The following is a 12,386-nucleotide window of genomic DNA, read 5'->3' as shown; positions in this document are numbered from 1 at the left end:
CTCCCTCTATCTTTTTGTCTTTTTCTGTCTTTCCTTTGGGGGCTCCTAACAATTTCTAAATCTTTTCAACCTCTCATTCTTTTCACAAATTGTGGTATTTTCCTTACCTCAAGAACACTGTATAGTTTAGGACAGTAAGAACCCTAATGACTGAGGACTAACAGTTGGCCACACAAATGGACAGTGGGTTATTTTTGTCATTTTCTTCCAAATTGATTTTCTTTCCTCTGATTCATACGCTATTATATTAATGTTCTCTGAACTATTTCATTTCCCTACTTCTACTCAATATAGTATTTTCTTTAGCTGTGAAGTCTGCCTTTCCCAAACTAAATTCAGAACACATGGATAGAAATTCAATAAGAGAAAAGTAAGAGTCATGAACAATATGGATTTTAAGAATTATTTTTAAGTCTTTTAAAAATATTTTTCATGTTTATGATGAATAGGTGGTTTTCCATTTTCTATTTTTGTTTTCCTTTGAAGTAATGTAGGGAAATAATTAGAGGAATTTTTGTTATAAAACAATTACATGGTGGTCATTATACAGTTTATAAATACATCAGGGATGCCCTATAATTTTATATACTTATTATATATGGCACAGACCTTTAATCTTGGAACTTGGGAGGCATAGCAGATATATCTTTGTGAGGTCAAGATCAACCTTGTATACATAGCAAGTTCCAGGTCAGCCAGGACTACATAGTGAGGACCTGTCTCAAAAAATTTTTTTAAATTAAGAATGATTAAAAGAAAAAAAGATACAACTTAAGGCCTGAAAGGACAGTACTATGATTGGACTGAAGCAGAGAACATGACCACTGTCAGAATTTATGGACACACTTTCCATGAAGGGTTGGAGGAGAAGAAATAAAATAGAGAGCAATTGCTTTATCCCTGCTATTCTGACATCCTCTTTCTGATTCCCCTTTTAAGACTTACAAATTTCAAGCTCACATAAAAATGAGAGATGCAATACACATTTATATTCTCTCTCTTTCTCTCTCTCTCTCTATCAGCCCCTAAAAATCTCTTATTTCACTCCAAAAATCATTTCAATCTCTCATTATATTCATAAATTTTGGCGTACCCCTAACCTCAAGAACACTGTATGGTCAGAACATTCACTTGTATGCATCAATTTAAACACTTTTGTAGGCTCATGTAACTCTCAACATTTCAGCATGAATTTCCTAAAAACAGAAACCTCTACATAACCATAACCCAGTGATCACTGCTGCTGTGTAGATGATGGGTGTGTGCAGGGGAATGCTATAGCACCGAGGTTCTTTTTCTATTTTTGCATATAGGATGTCTACTAAAGGGTATATTGCCCTACACTTAAGCAAACTGAGAAGTGAACATTTCAAATGTTTTTTTCTCTTGAAAAATATTTCACTCTCTTTTTCTATAGAAATAGATTTGGGATTTTGCTGATGAGTTCAATGTTTATTTCTTGTTTTGAAAAGCGGAAGCTGTATTTTACAGTCCATTGTTTCTCCATTGGTTATTTTCACAGAGCTTCAGAACAAAGCATCCTGGGAAGAGATTTCTGTTCTCCAAGGTCCAGGGATCATTGATGGGATGTCTAGGCAGAAGAGAGAAGAGAATGACAGTCCTGCAGGATGCCAGCAGCTAGGCCCGATGGAGCTACTGAGATGGGGTTTCAGTGAAGTATCAACGACATCAAAGCATAGCTACATCTGAAGAAACAAGTGAATAAAATGTAAGAGGGAGGGATTGAAAAATAATACTAAATGCTCCTGAAAGGTCAAGTTAAGTGAGGACTGAGGTTTGACTTTGAATACTGGAAGTCTTTGGTGGCTTAGATACAAAACGATGTAGTTGAGTTAGGTAGGGTGCATAGCTTGAATGGATTGAGTTTCAAAAAGGAGAATAAAGAGAGAGATTGAAGACGGTGTGGACAATTTTGTTGAGATGTTTCATGAAGGGAAAGGAGGTCTGAAGTAGCAACTGTAATAAAAGGGTGCATGAGTCAAAGGAAAGAGTTCACCCAAGAGAGAAGTTACTGAGTATTGCTATGCTGATGGGAATGATCAAGAGAAAGCAGAACACTTAATCAAGTAGAAGAGTCGAATTTATGGAACGATTCCCTTCACTAGGTGAGGGTTGGAGATCTAGTAAACCAATGTGAATAAAAGAATTTCTGCGTGTATACATTTTTAAAGAATTTTGCTACATTCTAGACATATTATCAAACTTATTTTCTCAAACAGGATTCTAAGTTTTTGAAATTGGCATATTTTAATTAATTTCCCCAGAATAAAAGCCAGGAAGACCAGCACATAGACACAGGTATAGACAGGTTGTTAAATACAGTGGTGGAAGGTTGTTTAAGTTGCCTTCCTAGTGCTTATGTGTTCTCCTGCATAGCAATAGAAATAAGTTGAGAGAGACCATTGGGTATAAGGAATGTGGATGAGGAGAGAATATGAATTGATCTTCTAAGAGTGAAGAGCTGGAATGGGTAAATACAGTGCAATTGGGATAGAGGCAGGCTGGGGTGTTGAGTCTGTAACAACATTTTTATTCAGCACATGTATCAGCAGAGTAAAGGCTTCTATAATGAATCCAGAACTGTAGCAATTTGAAAAAAGTTGGTGAAAAAAATTTTGTCTTTATTGAAAGGAGGAATGGGTTGGGATGATCTTTGGGGAAGATTTGTAGGACTCCTATTTCCCAATTTGACCTTAAAGTTATATCAGAAATTTGGGAAAAGTTTTATGTTAGAGAATGCCCATGAAACCATGCTTTTGTCTTTGAGTATTATTCTGGAAGTCAGATTCTCACACTAGGGTCTTTAGAATGTAAGTACTTCCAAATTCCAAGTAGATGTGTTTGCATTTGTTTTATTTAATTGTTTTGTGTGCATATATGTGTGCATGTGTTCATGCAGAAGCCCAAACGAAGATGTGGGGTGTCTTCCTCTATGGCATTATACATTATTCTCTTGAGAAAGATTTCTCACTGAACCTGGAACTCCCCATTTTCAGCTAGGTTGGCTGCCAGCATGCCCCAGTGATCATCCTGTCTGCACATTCCCCAAAGCTGAGGTTACAGGCATGAAGGCTGTGCTCAGCTTTTTATGTGCATCCTGGGAATCTAAGCACAGGTCCTTACTCTTGTACAGTAAGCATTCTAATCCACTGGACAACCTCCCCAGATAAAATTTGCATATTTTACAGCTGGGTGTTAGAGACTCTCCTTCCATTATAGTAACAATAAATGTGAATTTATACTTGCTATTTTATGATTGTGTATAAGACTAAGATAAAATTACTGTAGTCACAAAAGAAATATTATATAAATTAATTTGTAAGCCAAAATTGTCTCTTACATATCAACTTTCTACTACAGTCTCTTCATACTGAGTTTGATATCTATTTCCAGATGGCAAAGATATCCTTCCCATTCTGCCTTACCAAGTAATAATTTTGAATCTAAGACCTTTTTCAATTTTGTACACACCTAAATGGTTCAATGTCTTTGATACTTCAACCTATGAAGTGTTTCAGTTTATTTTTACATTGGAACATAAATAAGGATTATTAATCAATTGAAAAAATACAGAGATGTCATAAAAATAAACACGAGTGTTGCCTTGAAAATCAGAGCTAACTTATCAAAGACAGTCTTTTAATATGTATTTATATTTGTCTAAAGAAAACCTATCACATTAGTTAGGGTAGATATTGTGCCAGCAAATTTCAAAATCTTATTGATTTTTTTCACAATAGAAATTAATTTCTTTTTCATTTAACAGCCCTAGGAGGTTTAAAGTTGGATTTGCTGCTCTTGAGAGGGTCACACAGAGACCGATTCCATATTATGATTGCTTTTCCTTAGACTTTATCATGAGGAGCACTCCACTAGAAGACACAGAAGGAAGACAGAGGACACCACAAAAGAATCTTTCATGGAATCTTTTCAATAGAATGTTTCAATGTACTAGAAACATGAATCACATCTCCTATAATCTGCATTTATCAATTACTCAGTCATATGAGTGAGCAAGAGCATCTAGGAAAAACAGCTGAGCATAGCTTTCATAAGAAGAGAATATTTTTGTCAATTTCTTCAGTCTTTTACTTTAATAAAGGTGAGTCTGACTATGCAAGATATGGATATTGGAAAAATTTTGCCTTTATAGAAAGTCAGGTATAAGAGAGGCTCTGGAGACTTCTGGCTTTTAAAACCATAAATGTTTAACCAACAGAGCCTTGCTCTATGCTTTTCTGGAAGAATGGTAATATATGGGACCAACTCTGAGCAAAACACTTGTTGCTGATTCAGTTATAGTTGAATTTAGAAGAGTAGGTATATTATTTTTATGCTGCTGTGATAAAACACTAGGACCAAAAGCAAGTAATGGTTTATGGTTCCAGAGGGATACTGGTCTATCATGGCAGGGAGACATGGCGGCAGCCAGGAATGGAGGCAGGAGCTGAAAGTTGAGAGTTCATATCTTCAACCACAAACATGAAGCAGAGAGAGCAAATTGGAAGCAGGGCCACGCCTTGAACTCTCAAAGCCCACCTCCAGCGACTTGCTTCCTCCAGCAGGCTATACCTCCTAGAACTTCCATGACCTCCCAAAACACTGCCACCAACTGGGAATCAAATGTTCAAATATTTGGACCAATGGGTGACTTTCTCAATCAAATGCCACAGTAGGAGAGAACTTAGATACTAAGGAATTGAAACCTAAGGGGAATTTGTTTCTGTTATAGTTACTGTTTTTACAAAGTACCTGACAAAAGGAATCTAAGTAAGGTTTATTTTGGTTCAAGGTTTGAGGGAATACTGTCCATTATGCAAGAAAGTCATGGTGGTGGGACCATGAAGTGGTTAGTCACATAGCATTTGTAAAAGGAAACAGAGAGAGATGAATGCTGGTGCTTAGCTTGCTTTCTCATTTTTCCTTTTTAAATCAGTCTGCTCCTCCAGTTAATGGGAATGTGCTAACCACATTGCTACCCCACTTCGGTTAAACCTTCTTGAAAACACCCTCACAGACATGCCCAGAAGTAAGTCTCTGTCTCTTAAGTGATTATAATTCCAGTCAAGTTGACTCTTAAGTTTAAGCATGACAAAGTTTACCCCTTATCAACTTGAAACCCAGAAACATCACTTTAAATCATACCATCCACCCCAAGCCCCTGAAGTCTCGGGCTCATCCTATAATATGAAATTCATGTAGTCCATCTCTAATAGTCTCTAGTCTCTACAGTTTCAATATTGTTCAAAAATCTAAGTACAGAGTCTCTACTGAGACGCACATGATCTCCTAACTGTGAGCTCCTATAAAACAAAACAAAATAAACAAAAACAAGTTACAACCTCCCAATATATAATGTCAGTGTACACATTCCCCTTCCAAAAAGGGAAGAAAGGGAGTAAGCAAGAAAAGATAGGGGGACAAAACCCTGAAGCTCAACAGAGCAAACAACAAAGCTTAAAGCTCTGCATCTAGCATCTGTGTGTTGCACTGGAGTCACCTGGACTCCAGGGGCCTTGGGTCATCTTCCTTTCTATATCTGCCTCCTGCAGTGCATGTAGGATATCTCTTGGGGTATCTCTATTCAGTGCTTGCAGCCTTCCTTGGATATCCCTTGGTCTTGGGATTTCTAACATCCTAGGGTCTCCATTGTAACATAAACTTCAACTTCACCATTTCATTCAATAGCCTTACAAGGACCTCTGTTCAGGAATTCTGTCCTTAGCACAGTTTTCCTTATCTCAGAGTTTTTCTATCACATTGATGCAGACCTCCATGACCCTGTAACTCTTGCATTTTACATGTTTGCAAAACAAGCACAATGTGTGTAATGCTTCCAGTTTCTTCTGTCAGCTCAAGAAGTAGTTTGTTCCCTTTCTGCCACAGCTATAGTGACTTTGTGCTCCTGAGGATGAACCTGGGAAAATCCGTACCTAAGCAGTTGTTTTGGAGCAGGGAATTCCTTCAGTGGAACTCTCAGTTTTGGCTGTCTCCTCTCAAATAAATTTTCATTTACCTAAGTTGAACCCTTCAATTGTGGAAGTTTCACTTAAGAAAAGTGTACTGGTACAGAGCCCCACCTTATGGAATGGTGCTGCCCGCATTTTGAGTGGGTCATCACCCCAGATATTTTTGGAAACACCCTCATAGCCATGCCTACATGTGTGTTTCTTAGGTGATTATAAATACAGGCAAATTCACAATGAAGAGAAACCATCAACTAATCGAACACTTGGGAAGTTCTAAATTCTCCTTTAGCATGGTTTGTGCTTATATTGTTAACTTAGAAAGACTACAAAGACTTAATTTCAAGTGTTAGTTATTATGTGTATGTGTGCTCTGATGCTGACTTTGTATACACTCTGTACATATGTTTTAACATACCACAAAATGTCTGCTAATCTATTTTCATTGAAGGTTATCATGGTATGTTTTCCAGGATAACTGTTACTTCAGATACTTTAAAAATGAACAGTCTTAGTTAATGTTAAATATGCTCATAACATAGGTCTCATTATTCTCTTGGAATATGGAATGGATAATATGGATGGAATAAGATCATTTCTATAGCCTCCTATTGCATACAGGACTATAACCATTCTTCTACCCTCCATGACTTCCTCCCTCTGATAGACCTCCTCCTCAGGCAAGGGCATCGGTTCCACCTTAGTTTCTAATCCATTAGCAAAGCATTCTTTATGATTTTTCAGTCCAGATATAAATGAACAACCACTTTACATAATCAATATAAAATAAAGTAAAAGTTAGAAATATAAAGTAAATTCATAAATTTCATGGTTGAAAATTACTGCTTCCAAAAGACTGTAAGTTAAGTTTTTCTACAGTATCTTAATGCTACTCATCTATGATTCAATTCCAATGCTAATAATTTACTATCCTCATTCTCTAGTGTAATTATCTGTAAAAACCTCAACACGAAATTCTACCACAGCTGCTTATATCTCAGACAATGTTTCATTTCCTTGCTCATGGGAAGTTGTAGACTGAGGGGGAGGAAAATATGTTCCTGAGGTTGTGGTTTAGACATCAAAGAGGTAATTGCATGTCATGTAAGACTCAGCAAGCCTTCATTATGTCATTTAATCTTCAGTGGATTTTTGCTTTGCTGCTTCCCCATGTAGACCTTGAAAGGTGTCATAGCTGAGAGCCAGGAGTCACTAAGCTCCAAGTACTTATTGAGGACCTAGACACACCTCAACAATTCAGACAAACTACAGACCTTCAGTTGGTAGATAGGACAAAAGTTTGCAGAAACAAATGATATGTTAGATAACACTCCTACTCCCCAAATGGTTAATGGGAAAATGTGATATTTGGGGATTCATATTTATAGGAATGATTAGGGAATTTTCTCCTTCTAAATATGAAATTTTCTCTTTCTAAATATAAAATTTTGAAATTTCTCCTTCTAAATATGAAGGTACAAGGAAAACGACCACCCACTTAAATCTTTTTCCTCATTGCTACTCAGCTATAGGATAAGGAACTGAGATATGCAGTCAAAAACCTAGAAGGGAATTCTACCAGCAAAACTATTTTTTAAGTACTGGTTGAAATTTTAAAGAAGTTGGAGATTCATAGCCTGCTGGTGAAATACAGAATGTATGAGGTGAGAAAAAACAATATAAAATAACAACAAAAGCATATATTTTTCAGCAATATCTGACCTCTGTATCAGCAAGCTTTGTAGCTGAATATATGTGTCACAACACTTTTCTATTCTACAAAGTGTAAAATAAACTGAGACTATCAAAATTCTTGTAAGTTTTCCTAAAGCATTTTTTTGAAAAACCAATTTAAATTATACCAACTGAGATAGTATCAGAGATGTTTAGATATAAAGTTGGAGGCATTGTGAGAGCCAAGATAATTTTCACTTAACATTTTATTGAAGTTTCAAGTCTCTGTACATCACTGCAGCCTTAATCCAGCCTTTGGGGCAGACAGAATGAGCCCTTGCTTCATGAATGACAACATTTTCTATATATTTCAATTTATTCCACAAAATACACATGCAGGTTCAATTGCTATGAAGGCTTTTAAGGAAGACATCTGACCTGTTGAGTTTCAGAAGTCTTTTTATGATTCTCTCTGCCTTCATGAATAAATTCAGCCACAAGGAAGAAAGCTGAGTAGTCACACGATCAGTCACCTGCTTACTGGTTCAGAACACTCTTGTTTGAAGCAGTATGGCAACGCAAGTTTTACTGTGAGTTTCCTCCAACACGTGACAAAAGGATCTGTATTTCATACCCAGATGTAGAGCTGCTTTGTCTAAGGGTGTATGTAGGCAAGCATGTACACTTCCCCTGCTCATCTCAATCCCTGGACTATGGTTGGCATCTAATGTGTAAACAAGCATTTTAAAAGGGCTCTCTTTTCCCAAAACTTATCTCTTACCTCCTTTTATTAGACATTTTTGCTAACTTGTGACAATAAAATTGTGTTCTTGGTGTGTGTGTGTGTGTGTGTTTCAGGACTCTGATTCCTTGTGAATCCCCTTGAGTTCTCCAAGTAACTAGAATGCTCTACTTTCATATTTTGGGATTTTCCTAATAAGTTACCTAGCTTTTTACTCTCATTGATTTCAGGAGTCACAAGTCTGAACACAAATCCCTTGACAGATATATGCTGGCAAATATTTTCTCTCAGACCAAGACTTTGTCTTTCAACTTAAAAAATTATCTTTATTTTGTGCATATGAGTGTTATGCCTGCATGAAAGTAAGTGCACCTGTATCATACAGTGGCTGGGAAGGCCAGGCCAGTGCACTGGATTCCCTGGAACTGGAGTTACAGATGGTTGCTAACTGTCATGTGGGTGCTGAGATTCAAACCCTGGTCTTCTGCAAGACCAACCCGTGTTCTTAACTGCTTAGGCATCTCTCCAGCCTTATCTTTCACTTTTTCGTGATAACTTTTCTAGAATTAATAATTAAGTCAGTTAAAGTTACTAATAGTTTTTCACTAGAAATTATTTTATAAATTTATTCACATATAAAATATTTCTATTTTTTAGAAAGCTGAATTTTTGCATGAATTAGATCACAACTTGGATGATCTCTGGGGTGCTTGCTTCCTACTCGCGTGTCATGGAATATGGTCTTCCATGATTGCTTCTGGGAGTTGTGGTGATTGTCTTTCTACATTTAATTTAATTAACTGAGCTTCATTTTTTTCCTGTAGTATGAGGTTGAAATGAAAGACTGTTTTCTTTCTTTTTTTTTTAATTTTTAGAAGAAGCATTTCATTACAACTTTAACATAATAAAAAAATTCCAGAGAAAAGATACATGTCTTTCAAAAGTGACCATAAAATTTTTAGGTTCACAGTTGAAGTAATACAGTTATACAACATTGAACTCAGTATAAACCCTATAAGACATAAAATTGAATGAGTTTTTAACCTTTAAAAAAGATCTCCATTTCATTTAAAAATATACTGTTTTTTCAGTCTTTTTTAAAAAATTATTTAATAACTGTATAATTAGAAGAGGCATTTCATTACAACAGCATTGGCATATTCAATAACAATTTCCAGAGCTAAGATGCTTCTCTTTCAAAATTTGCTGTAAATTTTTAGGTTTACAGTTAAATTAATATAGTTATACAATATTGTACTCCATATAAACCCTATAAGACATATAATTAAATGAGGTTTTAACTTTGAAAAAGATCTCCATTTCATTATTAAAAAACACAGTTTCAAACAGAAAAATTAATTTTAATACAATTGACACTAATCTCTATATATCTGATTATTACTAGTCACAGTCGGTTACTTTCTGATAGGTTTCAATGGTAATGTTTTTCACATCCACCAATTACTAATGAGCAAATTTTTATGCTTTGAAGAATTATTGTCATCAATATTTATAAACTTTTTAAAATTAATTTATTTTTACACCCACTTCCCAGATAGCCCCCTCCCATAGCCTCCTTCCCCCGACTAGAGCCCTTATACTTTGATATCCCTGCTACTGTCTGCTGCGTTGGCGGCACCCCCACACCCCCAGCCATTCCCCACTACTTGCCCTTCTGGTGAATCTAGTCAGCCTATCTAGAGGTCTTTGTTTTAGGAGAGTCAGCTGTTTCTCATCTAGCAGTAATCAGTTGTCTATATTCCTTTGGATAAGATTGGGGTCTGCTATTCATTTTCCCAGTTCTATGCTGGGTTACTATCTGGGAATCCCTTTGGCCACCCTGGCCAACAACTCAAAAGAAGGTATCGCCTGTCTGGCATTGTTGCTTGTTATGTAGCCTTTAGCTATACATATGGACTATAATGAAATTATATTGACCCCTTTAATCTTTGGTTATACTTTTCTTTTGGGTGTTTAAGGCCACACAGTTGGCCCAGATAAACCAATTCATTTTTACTCTTAAAGTCATTTGAGGATATGTTCCTCGGGGGTCACATGGACTTGGGGGGAGCCCCTGCCTCCTTTGTTTTACCAGTTCCGCCTATGTGAAGATAAGTCAAAGGTCCAGCTCAACCATGGTTAGCTTTGCTTGGAAGCATGGAGGATTGATTCCTCTGTGTTGACCCTCCTCTTTATAGACTGGACACTGGTTCAAGTCCATCTGGTGGGGTCTCCTTGGCCTCCTTGATCAAGAGGACAGGTGACTCACCACCATTATAGGACATTTTGAGAGATGCTCATAGTCCCTTGGAACTAGTCGACCTAGGAGGGCAAGGAGCAAAAACTGTCCTTTATGTCCCTCTGACCATATTATTATAGACCTCAAAGTATTTCTGTTAAACACCAAAGAAAGTTAGTTCTACCAGTCTGGTATTATTAATTATTATTTGTCATGTAGATAAATCTTAGGCAAAGACCAGTTGTTCTCAGATAAACCTTACCTAGACACGTGTTTCTTGATCTACTATGTGTTTTTCTATGTATAATTTGTCAGTAGGTTGTAGGAGTAATATGGTTCTCTCTGGTTTTCAAAACTAGCTAGGCATTGTTTATCTCTTACATTGTCTCACCCCTACATCATGATTTTCCCTCTTAAGGTGCCCCCATTTCCCCCCTTTCTCCCTTACTAATACCCTTCTCCTATGGTCCTACCTCTCTTGAGCTCCTTTCCCTTTATCCCTCCCCTAGGTTCCTTGTATACTCTTTCGTCCACCTCCCTTAAAATAACCCAATTTTTATCCATATCCCCCTTATTAAGGCCTGTTCCCTACTGCTCTTCTCTTTCAGGTTACTTCTTTTCCTTTACCTCCCTGTATCCTTTCCATTATCCTGCTTCCTGTAGTTATGTCTGGTTGCATACTTACGTATAAGAATTTGGTGCTAGGATCCACATGTGAGGGAGAACATACATTGGTTGTTTCTAGTTTCATCCATTTACCTGCAAATTTTATGATTTCATTTTTATTTACCACTGAGTAGATCTCCATTGTGTAAATGTACTACGTTTTATCCACTCATCAGTTGAGGGACATTTAGGTGCTTCCACCTCTTAGCTACTGTGAAAAGAGCACCAACAAACACGAGTGTACAAGTATCTCCACAATCAGATGAGTCTTTGGGTATATGCCAAGGAATGACATAATCAGGTCAAATGGTAGGTTCATTTTTAGTGTTTGAAGAGTTTTCCACACTGCTTTCCACAGCACAAGTTTGGAATCCCACCAACAGTGGATGAACATTAACCTTTTCCTGCATTTTCTTTGGTATCATTTGTTCTCTTGATCTTAACCAGTCTGATGAAATCTTAAAGTGGTTTTAATCTGCATTTCCCTAATTACTAGTGATATTGAACACAAATAATAGATAAATAAATAAGTAAATAAATAAATAAAATTTAAAAGACCAAGCAGGAGGTAAGGAAAGGCCAGAGCAGAGGAGCCACACAGAGCAGCAAGCACAACCATCTCTTCTACACACACACCTCACATGCAGTGTCCTGTCCATCTGGGTTCTCTGTTTTTTGAGTTCATTATAAATTCTGGTTATTAAACCTCCATGGATGTGTCACTGGAAAAGATTTTCTCCCTTTCTGTGGGTTTTCTGTTTGTTTCCTTGGTTGTCTCCTTTCATGTACAGAAGATTTTTAATTTAATGAGGTCCCATTTAGTTTAACGAGGTCCCATTTGTTAATTGTTGCCTTGTTTCCTGAGCAATTGATGTTTGGTTTAGAAAATCCTTTCCTACGCCTATATCTTGTAGAATTTTCCCAATGTTTTCTTCTAATAGTTTCAGAGTTTCAGGCTTTACATTGGGGTCTTTGAGCCATTTGGAATTGACTTTTGTGCAGGGTGAAAGACTGGGGTGTAGTTTCATTCTTCTACAAGTGGATATCCAGTTTTGCCAGAACCGTTTGCTGAACATAA

The sequence above is a fragment of the Nannospalax galili genome, unplaced genomic scaffold (genome assembly GCF_000622305.1).
Source record: "Nannospalax galili isolate Female #2095 unplaced genomic scaffold, S.galili_v1.0 scaffold273, whole genome shotgun sequence".
Classification (NCBI taxonomy): Eukaryota; Metazoa; Chordata; class Mammalia; order Rodentia; family Spalacidae; genus Nannospalax; species Nannospalax galili.
The sequence above is the reverse complement of the archived record's forward strand: the minus strand, read 5'-3'. Positions refer to the sequence as shown.